The following is a 20759-nucleotide window of genomic DNA, read 5'->3' on the forward strand; positions in this document are numbered from 1 at the left end:
AATGAATGATTCCTAAGGTGTGAAAAATCAAACTATTGCAGTCACTGATTATTAATCTCCTATCACAAATGATTATTAAACTGCTGAAAATAAATTTCCAGCTAATATCGAAAAATAACACAACTACAACTTCACTTAAAATACGGAAAGAAATGCACAACAGAATCAACACAATATTTTCGGACAAATTGTCCCTGGAAAAACCCCTAAGGGAAAACCAGTTCTACAGATGAGAAATTATATTAAACTTCAGCAAATCAAGAGATACAAAATTCCTTGCCTCACACTGGCAGAACTCCGACAACCTCCTAATTTCTCCCGCTGATATTTCTCACTACTATCCCTGCGCTAACACTGCGCCCTTGCTAACACTGCAAGACTGTTTGCTAACACTGCAAACTGCTTCTCCAAAGCTTTTCACTTGCTAACACTGCAAGACTGTTTGCTAACACTGCAAACTGCTTCTCCAAAAGCTTCCTTGCTAATACTGCAAGACTGTTTGCTAACACTGCAAACTGCTTCTCCAAAAGCTTCCTGCCTTTCTCTCCAAATGCCCCCTAGACCCCTTTTTATACTACTCTCGTTGGTAAACCAACGACCGAGATTAAATCAAACCAACGGCTAAGATTAAGACAACTCAACAGCCAATAATAGAATTGGTTGCAAGGTGTCCAAAAGGGAATCTCTAAAATTAGTAAATAATAACCATTTACTAATTTTTGGCAAGTGGACAAACAGCTGTCCAAACCACCCATAAATACAACCGCTATTCATAGATAAGGACGAACAGCTGTCCAAGCTACCCATAAATAGTGCTGCTATTTTCGGGTCAGAAATAACAGTTGTCCAACTAACAATAATTAACACTCCCTCTTAGCGAGGAAGCTATTCTGCATGACACCCATCTTATCTCTGAAGAAGATAAATTTGGCCTTTCCCAAAGCCTTTGTCAGAATGTCTGCTACCTGCTCATCTGTAGGTATGTATTGTAGTCGAACAACTCCCCTTTGTACACAATCTCTGATGAAGTGATATCTGATATCTATATGTTTAGACCTATCATGAAACACTGGATTTTCAGACAACTTGATGCAACTCTGATTGTCACAATGTATCATAGTAGTCTCAACCTTCTGACCAAACAAGGCTACTAACAACTTTCGAAGCCATATAGCTTCACATGTCCCCATGCTAGCTGCTATGTATTCTGCTTCTACTGAACTTAGATCCATAGACTTCTGCTTCCTGCTGAACCAAGATACAACTCCTGATCCCAAGCTGAAACAACACCCTGAAGTGCTCCTTTTGTCTGTTGTACTTCCTGCCTAATCTGCGTCAGTATAGCCTATCAACCTGATACCTTCACCTCGAACATATCTGATCCCATACTCGACTGTACCACACATGTAACGTAGCACATGCTTAGCCGCTATCCAATGCATTCTCTTTGGTTCAACCATGAACTGACTAAGAGAGTTTACTGCAAATGCTATATCTGGTCTAGTGTTGACCAAATACATAAGCGAACCAATCAACTGTCTATATAGAGTGGGATCTACATCTTTCTCCTTAGATGTATTGTCATGCTCTGTGCTCACCTCCGGAACACCTGTCACTGTCTCACGAAGCAATCTAAGTGCTCCATGATGAATATTGCCCAACCTCCTATGCCATAGCTCTCCAAGATCTCTAGTATTATTGTTTCTCATAAGTGCCTTAGGAGTATCAAACTGCAATCTATAAAGGCGACCACTCCTAACTCCAATAGTTATGGGTGATTTCCAATCCTTGTGCTTAATCAACACATGTGTCCCTCTAAAGAGTACATTATACCCCCTATCCTGAAGAACAGATACAGAAATCAAATTCATACCTAAGCCCGGCACATATAACACATCATGAAGAGGAATTATCTTTCCATTCTCCCTCTGAAACTGAACAGTCCCTTTCCCAACAGGGTTGAGTTTGGACAAGTTTCCCATAGAAATCTGGATGTTAGTGTCCTCCTCCTTATAACTGGAGAAGTACTCTCTAACTCCTGTCATATGAAATGACGCCCCACTATCTATATACCAAACACACTGTGAGGTTGAGCTAACCATACAAGCTATGAGTGCAAACTCATCTTCCATTCTGCTGGAGAGTTCTTCTGCACTTGCTGAAGCTGCCACCTGCTTCTTACCCTTTTTCTTCTCTGGGCAATCACTGACATAGTGGCCAAACTCGTGACATCCAAAGCACTTGACCTTAGAAAGGTCCTTCTTCTGTTCACTTTGTGAATTTGATCCTTTGCTAGATCCCTTCTTTGCTTTCCCTTTACCCGCCAGGGCAACGTTCTCTTGTTCCACCTCATTTTTCTGACTCTTGTTGGCCCCATTGACAAGACTTAGTCTAAACTCCTCCTGAGTGAAATCAGTCCATAGTCGATCCCAACTCGGTAAAGTATCTCGTCCACTGACAACTTGAACAAAGACACTCCATTGTTTAGTAAACCCATTTAGGGCTATTCTCACTAGCTCATCATCACTAGGGCTATCTCCAACAGCTGCTAACTCATCCTTGACAAGTCTGAGCCTGGTGAGGTAACTTGTGACTTCTTCTCCCTGATTCATCCGGGTATTCTTTAGCTTCTCTCTGAGAATCAACTTCTTGTTAGTGGTAGCATTCTGGTACAGATTTAGAATGGCGTCCCACATCTTCTTTGCTGTATCTAGCTCCGAGATATGTGGAACAATATGATCCTTGACACCATCAAGGATAATCCTCCTCGCTTTGGCATCGTCCTTCCTATATGCTGCAAGCTGTGTTGCATCCGTTGGTACAGGTACACCACTGGTAGCATAATCCTTGATACCATTCTCTTCCAACAATAAAGAAATTCTGGCCTTCCAGACACCAAAATTTGAGGCACCATCCAATCTATCCTGATCTCTCAAACCAGCTGAAGCCATCTCAAGGGTTTAAAGCAATAATAAATCTAAAGAGATCAAAATTTCTTTCCTAGGGCAAAACTCTTCTACCCTTAACAATGCTCTGATACCATGTGAAAAATCAAACTATTGCAGTCACTGATTATTAATCTCCTATCACAAATGATTATTAAACTGCTGAAAATAAATTTCCAGCTAATATCGAAAAATAACACAACTACAACTTCACTTAAAATACGGAAAGAAATGCGCAACAGAATCAACACAATATTTTCGGACAAATTGTCCCTGGAAAAACCCCTAAGGGAAAACCAGTTCTACAGATGAGAAATTATATTAAACTTCAGCAAATCAAGAGATACAAAATTCCTTGCCTCACACTGGCAGAACTCCGACAACCTCCTAATTTCTCCCGCTGATATTTCTCACTGCTATCCCTGCGCTAACACTGCGCCCTTGCTAACACTGCAAGACTGTTTGCTAACACTGCAAACTGCTTCTCCAAAGCTTTTCACTTGCTAACACTGCAAGACTGTTTGCTAACACTGCAAACTGCTTCTCCAAAAGCTTCCTTGCTAATACTGCAAGACTGTTTGCTAACACTGCAAACTGCTTCTCCAAAAGCTTCCTGCCTTTCTCTCCAAATGCCCCCTAGATCCCTTTTTATACTACTCTCGTTGGTAAACCAACGACCGAGATTAAATCAAACCAACGGCTAAGATTAAGACAACTCAACAGCCAATAATAGAATTGGTTGCAAGGTGTCCAAAAGGGAATCTCTAAAATTAGTAAATAATAACCATTTACTAATTTTTGGCAAGTGGACAAACATCTGTCCAAACCACCCATAAATACAACCGCTATTCATAGATAAGGACGAACAGCTGTCCAAGCTACCCATAAATAGTGCTGCTATTTTCGGGTCAGAAATAACAGCTGTCCAACTAACAATAATTAACATAAGGAACAAAATTTGCTGAAGACCTTTCCTTTTATACGCTTCCTTATGTAATATGAAGCTTCATTTATAATTTTCAATCCTTTTGTATTTACAATTCAAAAAATATTTCAACAAATGTACAATGTCTGAACCTCTAAAGAGGTTACTCATGTATATATGCCTCTATTCTATATAAAATATTAATTCTATGCTAACAGTTTGAAAATTTTACTTGAATTTGACATCTCCTCAATTTTTCTTTTCCAACAAAACCTATCAACGTACTCCTTGCACCTGGTGCAAGTACTAGTTTTTATGATAACTGAACCGGCGTGAATGCAAAATAATTCTGGTAGAATCCATGGGACAAAGTATCAAAGAGAAACTTCATTAGCTGACGACAGATCAATAATACTGTCGTTACCTACTAACGTTACCAGAGGCATATAGCTGGACAAAATTAATACAGGGGCAGGCAAATTCAAACATAAGCTCCCTCTTTATATGTATAATATATAAGAATGGACTAATAAAAGTATTTGAAATATAATTTTTTAAAAAATTAAATAAAAAGTTTATTTGTCATGTTTTATTGTACATTAAAAAAATACAATATTAATCTTTCATGAGAATGAATGAAATATTTAGTACACAATAAGAGTGATGTTCACAGAGGTGAAGCAAAGGAACTTAAAAAATATTAAAAAATAAACTTAAAACAAAATAATAACTCAAAAACTTAGAATATGATTGATAAAAATGATAATATATTCCAAATAATGTGGGAGACTAAGATTCCCCTTGAATGTTTGGTATTTATAATTAGATTGTAGCTCAATTTATTGAATACAATTGATAAAAGGGATAATTTAATGCTAGAAATTACCATCCACCCAAATTCACAGATAACGCATAATTCTCCATCAACAAAGGTACAAATAATGCATTGACAGAGAATTCACAGCCGCCCAGAATGAGCAATAAAATGAGCAAGATTTTATTTTTCTGATAGTAATGGTGAAAAACCAATCGCAGCCGCCATTAATGGCAAACGATCCTCAAAACTCTTGACAGATCTTTGCTATAACAGAGAATTAAAAAGTGTTCAATGCAAATGCAGATTCTTCATATCGTACATAAATTCAATATTTCATGTCTTGAAAATTTAAGGGAATTATGAGAACAGTCGTTTATATTCAATATATTTGCAGGCAAATAAACTGGAACAAATCTGATTCATCAATGCCTCCGCCATGAAATTTTACCGCATTTCAGAGTAACCGTGCACATTTGTAAGTGCTTTATTGCTTTTAACAGTCAAAATTACTTGCAAGTCTGAATGGAGAGAAGTGTACTGAATGTATAAAATATTATTTATAACTCTGAATTTCGGTTCTTGCTTTCAATTTCCTTTCTTAATAGCGTGTTTCTTAGTATTGTTTTTAACAGGGTGTCAGTTATAGTTTTCAGTACCTCCAAAATACAGTTGGTCATTGTTAGTCCCTGCCGTTAAGGCAGAGACTATAGTTTATAGTTTTCAGTAGCTATTTACTCTATTAGTTAGAGTCCTTGGAAATTGTGCAAACTTCATATTATGTCACTTATTGAAGGGTGCTCAAATAGCTAAGTCCGGAATTGCAGTAAAATGGGTGCTTGTCGCCTCTGCAAACTCATTGACACGATATTTAAACTGTAGTGGATCTAAAAATCATATATGTGTATGTATGTGATGCAGCTGTCTAATGGTTAATTCAATGTAAGGGTTCAGACATCAAAACATAATTTTGTTCGCAGGAAGATTCTAAGATATGTTTCCATTAAATTGTGGGTCATAGACTAATTGTTTTGATCTGTAGATCCTGCATCGCTACGAGCTACAACTCCACGCCTGCAAGTTGCCTTGGTTTTCATACAACAATAAAAATCTTGCAATTTTAGCAGTATTTTTTTGGTTTTTTTTGGTTTGCTTGAGTTTTAGTTATCTGTTTATTCAATGATATGTGACATCTACCAAACATTTGATAGGATTATGTAGATTACTTGTGAGTAGATAAGTTAATGTCAAAGGAATGTGATAACTTAGTGTAATGATTCTCCTTAATTGTATCACAATTGAATGAACTAGGATCAAAAGAAGAAAGACAAAATAAAACTAATCATTCAAGGGCCTCTTTCATTAAGAAAATATCTTAGTGCTTAGAATGTATGTGCAGCAGGTGCATTGTGCATTGTGCAAGCGTAGATTCTATTCATGATTACTTCAAACGTGTTATTATGCTCAGCAGTGAAGCATTGTTTTTTAAACCCTGTGCTGAATTTTTATGTCCCTAATAGGGAAGTTACCTTTTGAATTGTAATACAAGATATGAATGTGCATAATATAGTCACAAAATAATTATTTAATCCTTTAATTTTAGATGATTTTTAATTTTCCTTGTCTTTGTTAAACTATATTGACACAGAGAGTACATTTTCCTCGATACTTAGTGTGATATGTGGAAAAGTTATTGAAGTTTTTATTTAGCAACATCAATCTTGAAATCTTTCTCAAATTCCTAAAAAGCATTGGACAATAGTCTTTCCATTTCAAGGTTTCTATTATCTTTTATAAAAAAATTTGATTTACATGAAAAAAAAAAAAACCAAAGCTTGTGAATTGGTATGTACATATTCCAGGATTCATTTCAAAGAGACTATTGATATCTATTAATGTATCTTTACTACGTAGCCTTTGCTCATCTGATATCATTAGCATGATCTTTATATTCCGAGGGAGACACCATTTATAATAGGCTTTAGCATCAACTTGTAAGTGAAGAGTTTATTATTGTCTGCAGTAGCTATTATACTTCTTTCATTTACTCTAGTTGATCATTATGTGTGTATGTTGGACCATGCAGCTATAAAAATTAATAACATTTTATAATAATTTATGCTCCCTATAATTCTTAAGATTCAATATTCAATTGCTACGATACTTTAGTGTTGAATATTTTCAAAATAAATTTTCTCTCTGTGTGCGCCTTTTGTTCCAAATTTCTTTTGCAAAAGAATCATGGTAGGAGTTGTTAATATAGGTTTTCCGTCCAACAATTGACTTAGTGATTAACAATTAATATTGTGCATATCAAACTGTCATGATATTTCATTCTTTATCTCCAAAACTTTATCAATGCAAAATGTAAGTTAGCTAGATTGCTTTCAAAATATGTCCAATAAGTTCAAGCATTACTTGGCTTTGTAAATCATTTATCTGCATTATTGTTTGTCCCATTAGTGGTGCCCTTTTAAAATCTTAATTCTTTATTTCCTCCATTGTCTTCTATCTTATTGGGGAAACATGATTTATCATGATAGTGTATTATTATACTGATGAGTATTTTCTTTCTTTAAATTTTTTTGCATGCCAACTTTTAAATTGTCACAAGAAATAAATGATTTAACAAGTTTCTTATTAAAATTTATTTATTAACTATAAGTTATTCTTTTTCGAAAAATTATGGTTTGAAATGAGATAATTATTTTTGAAGAAATTATATTTGGCAATGATATGAGGTGTATCATCCTTGTTAACTTGTTTCATCTTTAGTGAAATTAGAACTCTAAATCTACATTTCTAACAATTTCTCTTCTCTCAAAATCTACCTTCCACTATTCACAAAATGTAAGGACTTAAGCTCAAACTAAGCTCTTGTTTGTTTAAGGAACATTCTTAGATTATCATGCCATCACTAAAATAGGCTTGAAAAGAAATGGGTTTAGTTAGCTAAGCATTTCTCCAAGGTAAGAATTTTTTAACATATTGATAAGTATTAATATGCTTGGATAGAAAATTATCACTTTCAGTTCATTATGATGTGGGATGTAAAAATTGACAAATGCTATTTAAGTCATTTGGTTTGACCAAATTAATCAATTCATATCATGTAGAATTATTATTTTGTATATGTGTTAAATTTTTAATTAAGGAGGTTAAATTATGATTTATATTTAGGTCTTGATTTTAAAATCATTTCATAGTATTTGAATATGTCAAAGCCGTTCTCTTATTTTAAATGAAAGACCTCATTATCAATATGGAAGCTTGCAAGATGATCCAAATAAATGTTTACTATTGGATTTTATGAGAAAAAATCCACTTCTTGTTGAATGCATGCCTATTTATATTTAATAAAGATGAAGTCCAACCAAAATATAGTAAAATATTGTAGTTACACATTTTAGTAGCTAAAATTATTACGTTAAACTCATAGGAAGTGGGTTGCATACATTGCTCATTATCTTTGTCTCTCTCTAAATCTCTATCACTTCGACATAATTATGAGCCATGGTTGTCCATCAAAGCACAAAGGAACTTTGTCAAATTATGATGAACATTAAACTAGGAGGTGAAGGACAGGGATTGGCCTACATTTAGTGAGGTATTACACCCTTTCCATTTTCATGAAATGTCCACATGAATCTTTGTGAGACTCATGGAAATAAAAATGGAAGAAGTAATAGAAATATATATCTGATCTTGAGAGTAAAGGGTGTGTAGGAAGGGAGAAAGGTTGCCTATAAATTGAGGTCAAATTCTTACTAATTATATTTTCTTGGAATTTTAGATAAGATTTTCAAACAAATTCATTTTGTGTGAATCTTGCAATCATGACAATTCTTGAGACCTCATTTATTTCATGGATATTCCCAACGTAGACCATTCATTCACATTTTTTTATACATGATCAAGAGGTTCACTACATTTGCAACATTCAACAAAAATCCTCCATCCATTACGCTTTCATAGATGCACATACTCTATTCTAAAGCTCCTATTATGATAAACACATATGGAGGATGCTGGTTGGTGAAGGCTTTGGTTTAATAATTGTCAATTGCAAATTCTAAAAAGTTTCTAAAGTGTTATTATTATACCCATTTTCTACATACTAGTAGTACATGTGTTCCATGACTGGACATATCTTTAAGGAATTTAGTCAAATAGTATATGTCTATTAGGATTACATCATTAACCCAATAAAGACAAGGCTCCTACTTTGTCATAGACAAAGAAACAAGAAATAAAATGAAAATTGTGGTGTGATAAGGACAAGGATAAAGTGTGAACAAGAAGGTGAGGAATACATTAAGATAAGGAGAAGAAAAAACGGTGAATGGTTTAGAGGAAACATTTACAATCAATGATAGTGTTCTCCCTACCCATGTTTCCATTCGTGTTTCAAAGTAACGTATGTATTTGAAATACAATACGTATATCTATTAGTGTACTAGGTGCTAGAAATAGGAAATATTGAGAGTGCGTGGGGGGTGGTGTTGGTGAAATAGTATTTCACAAGCTTTTGGTCAAAATTGGATATTTGTAACAACTTTATAACTTGCACAAGAAAGTAAACTAACTATGTTGAACAATAAACACAACCATGCAATCAAGTAATTGATAACACTATATTTTTTTAACTATAGAAACCTTGGCCAAGGGAAAAACCTAGTGGGGATGGTACCCACAAAATGATCCACTTATCAAAAAATTTGGTTAGAGATATTGACCCTGTTAGGAGTCTATTACATTTGTATAGTGTCTTAGTCCTTGTTAGAGGACTTAGGCTTTGTTAGAAGCCTCAACCATGTTAGGATTTTTATTAAAAATTACAAATGTATGAAAGGTGAGCCCATTTCCCAAACATGCAATGTACAATAAAGTTCTTCAATAAGAAATATAGATACAAAAACCTTTGCATTACTATTGATATCTTCAATATCCATTACTGCCTTTGCTTCTCTTCACAAAAATTTATCACAAGTTGCATTCATCTAATCATCATACATCAAAGTTCACATCATACAAAATTTCATTCGGTCACAAAAATATTACAGTTAACTTCACATTTGCATTCTTTCCTTTATACCTTGCTATTTCACAATTATCTTCTCTGTCTGTCTTCATACCTCTATTACACTTATCAAAATACAAAATTAACTCTAGCTGACTTAGGATTAACATCTAGGATGCCTTCCTTCATTAGTTAATTTTTTAGTAAGAAAAATAATTACTTAACCTGAAATACTTATTTGCTTATCATGCTCTATTATACTTGTACAAGACTACAACTGGTAAAATCAATATAACTCTATCTATACTATCCACACAAATTTCCACTCTTACACACATCATCAAGTCACACTATAGTACCTCTAGGTAAGTGCACACATCCTAATTCTTCCTTGGTGAACTATGGTGATCAAAACTCTTAACTATTTTGTTAGATGAACTATGTGGCACTTTGACAATTTTCTTAGCATGCATCCAAAAACTTCATCTTCATAATTTGATGACTTTGCATGACTTATATGTTGCCATAAATGAGATAGTCATAATGGAAAACCTAGCCAAATTTCCAATAGTCTCCCTCATTGTCATTGATAGAAACATATGGGAAAATTGGCTAAGTTGAAAAACAAAACTTCAAAAATTGTGGCCTTTACAAAATTCAAAAATTGTGGATCATCAATATTTACACTATCTTTTCCTTATAACTCCTTATTACAATATTACCCCCCCTTTGAATATAATCCTTTACTTTATTACTACTCCCCCTTTCATAGATATTATACATACAATTTTCGTATATACTACCCCAGTGACATCACTAATTAAGGTGTCAAAGTCTATATACATGTCAAGATTGTTTTAACTCTATCTCTAGGCTGAAATTTTGCAAATACAATCTACAAATTTTTCCTTTAGATTCTTGAATTATTTCTACCATGTATCCTTGAATGCCTTCGATACACTAATTAGGGCACATAGTCTAGAGGATTCCAATTCAGCTGCATTCAAATTAGAATACATAAGAAGACCTCGTAAACTACCTTACAAAAAATATTGCTCACATTACCTAAATGGTCAATAGGTTATGGTCATCTACACTTTGTCATGACTCAACCCTAGTGAAAAAACTTGAACAAATGGCCCAAAATGTGAATGAGGTGTCTAGGGAGGTTAAAAAATGGGGTCCATGGAGGTATAGGTGTCATGCATTTTATGTCAATGGAATATCATATCAAAAAGTGAAAGTTAAGGACATAAATAAAGATACTATATGTTCTCTTTGTATTGATCCTATATCTGACAACTCCCTATTACAAAACCAAGAACTTCCCTATTCATTGGTGCACTCATACTAGGATGAGATCATGTTTTTGGGATAGGTGGTATATGGTATTTGACCTACCACCATGTAATAATTGTGATGCGCCTCTATATTTTGAGAAAACTATATTGTGGGTTCATCTTTGGCAAGAAAAAAAATTACCTTGACATCCATGAGTTTTGGGGTAGAGGGAGAGTCTCTACATAGGATAGACATGGGGCTCATAGGGTGGCACCACAACATGAGAGGATGTGTACAACACAAAAAACCATGCCTCATGTTGAAAAATTGTAAAGAAGTCTATTGATTTACAAACTCTTCAAGTAGCTACATCATTGACACATGTCACCATTGAGCATGGCTCATAGTTAGGTGGTATTCTTGCACCTATGACAGTTTGACCATCATTAGATGTATGTTTAGGGTAATCACATCCTATGAGAGCTTCATCATCATCACCTATTACACCTTGAACATCATCATATGCACCTTTAGGGTCGTCACAACCTATGGTAGCTCCATCATCTTCACTTGCACCATCAATGTCATCCCCTCTTGTGCTCCCTACATCATCGTCATGTGCATCATTACAGCCTTCGGGGCCCAATCAACATTTTTGTTTTAGTTTTCAGCACATGCATGATGGGATGGATGGTGAGGTGACTCTAGATGGAGTGTCATCTCATCCATGCGTATATTGTAGGCATACTTGTTATGCATACAAAGGTGGCAATATCACTCATAGATAATTTGATGACAATGATCTTTGGTGGATAGGATATACATGTTTGTTTGTTTGAGTTTTGACATGATATCATTTAATCACCTAAATATTGTAAAAGTAAATTTATTTTATCTTATAGAGAACTCTAGATTAACATGTGAACAATGTGCAATGCATGGTGCATCAAGTGGTATGAGAACACCACAAAGTACTCATTCTGCTAGAGATGGAGGCTAGGAGCAAGAACACCCAAGGTAAAGGTTTTTGAATATTCTTAAAAGTAAAATAATACATGATCTTTGAAATATTATTTCTTAATTGGTATGACATTGATACCACAAAGCTCCTAAAATGTTGTTTCTTAATTGTTTTACAATGAACACCTAGTCTCTAAGAATTTTTACAAGGAAGCCAATAGAATATCCATGTCCAAGTTAAGTTGATGCATCATGTCATCTAATTACATTATGTGAAGTTTCTAGCACACTGAAACCTTTCCATATCCCACACCCATCATTGCTCTTTTATGTCCCATAATTATGATCCATTTTTCATCCAACCCACTTATAGATCCTCCTCCATTTCCTACCATTATTTAAACCCCTCTTATAAATCCTCTTCTATCTCCTACCATCATTGAAACCCTCCCATTCATCAAATCCATCCGATTCCTGTCCACATCTCTTGCTCCTAGCATTACCCAAACCCCATCTAATGGGCCTCATGAGTTTTTACATGATATTATTTAATCACCTAGATATCATAAAAGTAAACATTTTTAATTTTATAGAGCACTCTAGATGGATATGTGAACAATATGTAATGAAGGGTTTAGAAAGCAGTACAAGAACACCATAGAGTACTCATTTTACTAGAGATGCGAGTGATGAAGGAGCATCCAGAGGTATAAGGGCAACCCTGTGTCACCCAAAAAAATGTACTTAGACTTAGTTTCTGTTTCATGTCTTTACATTTTTGGATACCCATTTGGGTCAAATAAAGGTTCCAACTCTCACAATTCAACTATCAGCGTGCTAGAAAATCCCAAAAAAATAGGAGCATGCAATTTGGCCATCATTTCGGTGACCTAGAAGGTGTGAATTGGCTAGATGAATGTAATTGTGATTTAGAGCATTCCAAAAAAAGAATCAGGTCAAAAGGCCCCACGGTTTGAAAGTTATTGTTGTTTTTCGGGTTTTGGAGACCTCCTAAGAATGCTTCAAAGCCAGGTTAGGGGCATTAAATGACCTCAAAAAGGGCTGAAAAATGGGGGACAAGAAAATTTGGTCCATAGGGCTATAGAGCGCTTTGAGAGCTTTCCAAAAATGTAAACGGTTCGTTAATCGGAGCTACGGTTCAAAAGTTATGCCTCTCGAAAGTTTGGTTACCGTTTCTAGATTCTTCTAGATTTGCACCGACTTCTAATGCAGCTTCTGGAACCTTCTATTTGGTCGGTGGATGCCTACTAGCACTTTCTAGAATGTACTCCTAGTCCTTAACCCTCCGGGGTCTATTTAAGGAGATTTCTGGCATTGTAAAAGGCAGTTCAGAGTGGAGATTGAGAGGAGGTATTGAAAGGAGAAATTATCTCCAGATTTATGCTATTGTAAGCCCTTAGGGCATGTTTTGAAGCTTATTTTCTCTGTATTGTTTGTACTAGCTTATTTTCTCAGTTAATACAATTTCCCTTTTCTCTTGTGTCCATTTTGTTCTTGGGTTGTGTCCCCATCAGCGAGGCTAGGAGAAAGAACACCCGAGGTAAAGTTTTTTAAATATTCTTAAAAGTACAATAATACATTGGCTTAAAAATATTGTTTCTTAACTAATATTACACTAACAACACAAAGTTCCCTAATTTTTATTTCGTAATTATTTTACAATGAAAACCCAGTCTCTAAGAAGTTTCACAAGGAGGCCACTAGAATATCCATGTCCAAGTTAAGTTGATGAGTCATGTTATCTAATTACATCATGTGAAGTTACTAGCAGGTCAAAACCTTTCCATCTTCCACACCCATAATTCCTCTTCTATGTCCCATATCCATGGTCCCTCTTTCATCCAACCCACTTATAGATCCTCCTCCATTTCCTACCATTATTAAAACCCCTCTTATAAATCCTCTTCCATTTCCTACCATCATTAAAACCCTCCCATTCATCAAATCTATCTCTTGCTCCTACCATTACCCAAACCCCATCTAATGAATCTCATGAGTTCATCCTCCATATTCCCATCCCCATCAAAGAACTTATTAACCTCCATATCACATAGGGTGTATTGCAGGAGTGTGGAGATCATTAAACTAAACTTGTATTTCTTGGAAAGTTGCCAAAAGGTCATTCACATCTCTCTTTCCCTTTCCAATCTTTAAAAAAAAAAAATTTAGGCCTTGTAGCCTTTTTGAGCCCCAAATTTTCCTATCTTTCAATTATCCTTCCAATCTTGTCCTTCAAGTCCTTCTTGTGTCTTCTTTCCTTCATATGATATTATTGTTTTTACTGTGCCTTCTTTCCATTTACAACATTATCTCATATTTATAACAATACTCTTTACTATTTTACAGGGCTTGTCAGAGGCTGAAATTTCTCAAGTTGATGATGCCATGGTTTCTACTATTAACTTTGGCCTTGACAACTATGTGGTATTATAGCTTGCACACCTATCAAGTTTACAATTTTAGTTGAACTCATGATGTGTCTTATTAATTCCTCATTATGTTATATTTGTTTCTACTTTAAGGTACTCCACATAGCTCAAGGTTTGGAGGAAAAGGAAGGAAATCATCAAGAACACCCACACAAAAAATGGTGTTAAATACAAGTCAAGTTTATATTTTGAAATTTATTGTGAATGAATGTATATTCATGTACACAATATTGATAAATATGTGTTGAATTATTTGTTGAATATATGTAGAAACAATTGAGTTTTATAGAGTTGATGAATGCAGTTGAGACTGCCAATGTTGAGGCAATGGAAGAGGTAAAATTTCATATTTTTCTTCTCATAAATTTTAGGTTATAGTATGTGTTTGTTATATATACATATTAAATAGTTGCATTTACATATGAGTACATATTTTTTTAAAATTTTTATAGTAATTATCAATAATTTTGGCTTATTAATGTGTGTTATTTATCTTTTACCTATTACAACACTCTTTGAGACTTCGTGCAAGTCCTTTCCAATTTAATTTTGTTAGGTCTCTTGAACATCAAAGATGAGGTCAAACACAATAGAGGCTAGAGGCATGCATGTAGATTCTTAATTGAAGCCCTCTTGTGATCTCAATTTGGATTTCTTGTGTGTGATAGAAATCCCTAATGCCTACTCTATAATTTTGACATTTTATCACTTACCATATAGGTTATGCCTCATACCAATATTGATTCTTCAGTGGTTTTTCCTTTTGCTAGCATAGGAGATCCAAACCAGGTTGTACTACATTTTTTTTGGTTATATTTGGAATCCCTAATGCCAGTCTATAACTCTAACATTTTATCACTTACCATATAGGTTGTGCCTCATATCAGCACTGATTCATTAGTGGTTCTACCTCCTACTAGCATATGAGATCCAACTTAAGATTCAATATGTTTTTGTTTATTTACTCTATTTGGAATCCCTAATTCCACTCTATAATTCTAACATTTTATTGCTTACCATATAGGTTGTGCCTCATACCAGGACTGACTCATCAATGGTTGTGCCTCCTACTAGCATGGGAGTTCCAACTTAGGTTGCAACATATTTTTATTTTTTTATTCTATTTGGAATCCCTAATGCCACTCTATAATTCTAACATTTTATCGATTACCATATAGGTTGTGCCTCATACCAACACTGATTCATTAGTGGTTGTGCCTTCCATGAGCACTGATTCATTGGTAGTTCCATCTCACATCATCACTCTACCTCATCATTTTGTTAGAAGTCTCACCCATCAACGAAGGAGCCCATCACTATTATCATTTAGTCCAACTATGGGACAAAGGGATTACGTAATGAACAACTCAACTATCCACAATTTCGAAGCCATTTTCTATTTTATTTCATATTACTTATAGATAAGATATTTGATATAGTATTTTATTTTTTCTTTTGCTATCACCTAACGAGCTACAGACTGCATCAAAGAGGCTCAATTTTGATGATCCAAAATAGTCATAGATAATGATAGTGATATACATATGTAGTTGAGTTCATTACATGACATTGAAACATATTTGACTTTTGTATTCTATATATTCAAGATTTGTATTGTGCACATTTAAAATTTATATTGTACACATTCAACATTTGTATACATTCAAATTTTGTATTGTACTAATGAGATATAACATCTTTTTTTAACTATATGATTGATATTTCACAATATATTGTTCATTTTGATATACATTAAACTTGGATTCCATCCAACTTGTTCAATGTGTGCATAAAAACTTTTATTTCATCTTACTTTCTAGCAATTAATCAAACACATGAACCTTCATTATTTTATAGTACACTGTGGCTGAAATGAGGTTGGACCTAGCCTAAACCAAAAAAATCAGAGCTAATAGAGTAGATGATTCAATCCTAGGACCAATGATTGGAAATATACACAACCTTGCTCATTTGAATTGAGCAACACCGTAACTTTTTGCATTAGGTGAGAAAGGGATGCTAAATCCAAAAGCATTGAATCTTTAAAGACTTAGATAGGTTGTTGTAGGCCTAGAAAACACTATCATGTAACACCTAACAATTGTCAATACCTTGCACAAGATCAAAGATCACAACCTGATGGTCCTTAGAGACCTTTAGGAATGCTTCCATTCTATGTGGCCGATAGCATCCAAGGGATGTTGTGGCTGAAATGAGGTTGGTCCTAGCTTGAACCTGGCCAACTAGAGTTAATGGAATAGATAATTTTATCCTAGGATCAACAGTTTGAAATATATATAACCTTGCTCATTTGAACTGAGCAACATTGCAACTTTTGGCATTAGGCAAGAAAGGGATGCGAAATCCAAACAAAGTTGAATCTCTAAAAGCTAAGATAGTTGTTGTAGGCCTAGATAATGTGATTATGTAACATGTAATAGTTTGTCAATACCTTGCATGATATCAAAGAAATACCTACTCAAAGATTGCAACCCGATAGTGCTTATAGACCCTTAGGGGCACTTTCATTCAGTGTGGTCGATATCATCCAAGGGATGTTGTTGCTGAAATGAGGTTGGTCCTAGCCTAAACCTAGCCATACAAAGCTAATAGAGTATGTTGGCTCCTAATTTAATAGTGATTTTAACTACTACGTAGATAGGACAAGATTACATATAAGGGAAACTATCTCGTATGATAGACACAATTTGTCAAGAACCTGAGCCAACTATAAAGCTTGACTCCTTCCACTTTAGGCTCTAAAAAACCTAGGTGGGTGGACCTTTAGATTCACTCATATGGTACTCGTTGCTAAAGAATATATCTAAATCTATACAAAGAAGATTAAACCCTTATTTCTCCTATACTCATGCAATAACAGAGGTATGCAGTAGCAAGTTACAAAACCTATGAACTCCACAAGTTGAGTGAGGGTATCCTCTCAAATCCTAAATAGAAATGGAAATGGATAATTGATATTTAATTTTTGAATTAGAAAATCCCATATGCAATAGAAAACTAAATTGATCTTCTAGCTAATCAATGCCCTATCCATTGGGTATCCTACAAACCATAACATACATCGCGTATTGGTGATCTATCCTATCACTTTGTGCATCAGACATCTATGTTCAATTTGAACCTCATACTTATCAAACATCCTTCTCGTGAAATTTGCAACCATGTCAAAATGTGTCAAGCCTTTACATGATTTTTTGAATCAAAGGAAGATCTCACCACGACATACAACCTGCAATGAGATGCAACTAGATTTATGTTCTTGGTCCATAAATCACAAAAGATTGTAAACAATAGAGAAAGTAATTAGAAGAACACTAAGTCATTTTTTGTTCTTTGTATTCATTCCTTTGAAACAAGTACATTCAAGATGCATGAAAGACCTATAAAACACACACACAGAGTAGAACTGTAATCTATGATATATTGCTGCTATTCATACAAGAGAAATGTTGAGGAGAATGGTGGAATCATAGCTAGAGCTAAGCTCAATATTATAGAACCAACAACATCCAACCTTGGTGGTATCACAGCTATGGAAACCTATCCAAAAGTCTGGAACCAACCCTGTACAATGAAAGAAGAAAGAAATATATAGATGAGGAAGGAATCTTGGATCTAATTTGGAATTGACACTTGTCCATTTAAATATCCCTCCAATTCTATTGCAAAACATCTTTCATCTCTCTAGAACTAAGAACCAGATCAAATATCATCATTATTTTTAACAAACATGCAAATATCTCCCGATATGATAAGAAAAACCTTGTTTGTGATAAACTATCAGATTTGATGTCAAATTTTTTCAAAATCCACATTGTAAAACTTTGGAGGTAAAATAGTATCACTGCTCAGATCCTCTCCTATATTGGTGCCTACCCATTTCACTTATTTCCCAAAAATTGATTCTGAACCTCTTATACTAGAATGTAGTTGTAAAAGAAGAGCCTTGGAAAAAACTTGGTATGACTCTGACCCACCTATACAAAAATAAAATAAAATGGAAAATCTAGAAACTAGACTTTGAGATCTTTTTGTCGATATATGATAAGCCTATACTTGCTTTAGAAAATCACCTAGGGTAGCCATTTGAAAACTAGATTTATAAATTGACATAAGAGCCCTTCAACTTTGCAAATATTTAATCCTATTATAAAGTTTGAACTTTATAATATAAACTCCATTCAACTTAAAATGACCTATATGTTCATAGAGGAAAAACAATAAAAAAATTAAATTTTTATAACCTTTGAATTTTACCTCCATTCTCCATCTTGGTTAAGCTTGAGTTGACTGGACCTATGACATGTGTCATGATCCAATTCACTGAATATTGCATAGTCACTACTGACTGGACACCTCTGCCATGGAGGCACCATGTGGCACCTCTTGATTGGCCCCAAACTATTTCCCTATTTCTGACATGCTTCCATGTGTTACCACCTAATTGGTACTCACATTGGCGCATTGGCTAACCAATGAGCATCTTCATTTTGCAACATTACAAGAACATGTCGAATGATCTAGTGCATCCATTTGTGACTTGCATGACATGGTCTCCACCACGTGTCATACTATCAGATTTTCACATAGATAGTGAGCATTTCACCACATCATCATGACAATGTGGCAACATGACAAGTGTCCCCTTCTGCCAGCTCACCCTCCTCAAAATCTGTGCCAGGTGTCATATTCTCATTGGTTGATGTGCTACCACATTATCTCAAAATTGGTGCTACTTGTCATATGGTATAGTTGGTCAAAATCCTCCACCTGTCACCTCTAGCAAGCCATCGACCCCATGCGTGAGCCTTGGTCTGCCCAAAAGAGCCTGTGTCTTTAAGACACTAAGCTATTGTGTATTGAGGCATTTAAACACCATATTAACGTGGAGTTAAAATTGTAGCATTTTTAATGCACATACAGGAAAGGACAAACATGGATGCTCTAAATTTGTTGTACTTTCATTTGCATTGTGTCTTTGGTAATAAATGACTGTCTTTCTAACTCCACACAAGACATCGAAACTCTACGTGCTCTTAACATACAACAAACAACATGCTCAGGATGGAGCATAAATGAAATAGATCAACATCATTTAACTTGATTAGCTTTGATAGCCAGTTCACAAGATGGTTGTCATACTAGGAAGGAGGATCTGTATGTTCGAAATCCTCTTTAACCATTCAAAATCATCACAAGGCTTACTTCCTCAATGATCTTCTCAGGGGAGATTCATGCATAAAAATTCCACATACTGTAGATTAAAAACTTTGCGTGAGAACCATGAAAATTGGGCAAGGGTGTTTTTTGAACAACATGAATGGAAATAGTGGAGAAAACTCTTTTACTTCCTTTCCCACTTGCAAGCGAATTTGGAGAGCACAATATCTAACTTTGGGCATTTCCTTTCTATTTTCAAGAACAACTGGAAATTGTGATCATTTGGGTCAAACAAAAATAAAACGTCTATTTACTTCTCCTCACCTTCACACATACATCAAGATTCTTTGTAGCAGAAAAATAGGCAGGCTATAACAATAAACCTGTGTTTAGCAATGAAGCTTGTGAATCGATAATATGTTGCTCTGTGCCATGCTTCTTCATGGACCGACTTCTACCTGTGGTAATATCTTCTTACATATGCAAATTTGGCAAATCTAGATTAGTCTCAAAATGACATAGGATTCATGCATGTTGTCTTTGATCTGCATCCTCCTCTGCAAATAATGCGTAGCTCATATGGGAAAATGAAACAGTACACACACTAGTGTCCCATCTCCACCTCATGTGTGTGCAAAGATAGAAACTGTCTGCATTCATTGGAGAACATTGCTGACTCAAACAAAAACCTATTTCTCTGCAGCTGTAGTTACTAGATATGTATGTGGTATGCTTCATTAGGAGATGGAGAGGTACCAGTTACATATTTATGTTGAACAACACCTATATTGTGGCTTCTAAATCAGACGTTCCCTTGCATATTATTCACACATTCTTGTCTTAGTGTCCAATTCCAACAATAGTTGATGTGATAGATATGAAAAGAGATTCTTTTGCTAGAGCCATGAGAATGGTGATGCACTTTTATAAACAGCCTTAGATTCCAATCCACTTCCTAATCAAATATCTAGCGAGCTAGGCTGAAAAATTTATCTGGCAAGCAATGGGATCACATATATTCATGTTTTAACTTTCCCTTGTTCCACATAGCCTTGTCAAGCTCCAAGTTTAAGAAATCATTCAAGACTTTGAAATAAAATCTAGCTTTAATCATCCTTTCTTTGTCTCTCTTCCACGCACATCACTCTCCAATTTACATACTAGATTTTGCAAAATAGTTCAG

This window comes from Cupressus sempervirens, chromosome 5, assembly GCF_028749045.1.
Source record: "Cupressus sempervirens isolate cs-2001-9-10 chromosome 5, ASM2874904v1, whole genome shotgun sequence".
Taxonomy (NCBI): Eukaryota; Viridiplantae; Streptophyta; class Pinopsida; order Cupressales; family Cupressaceae; genus Cupressus; species Cupressus sempervirens.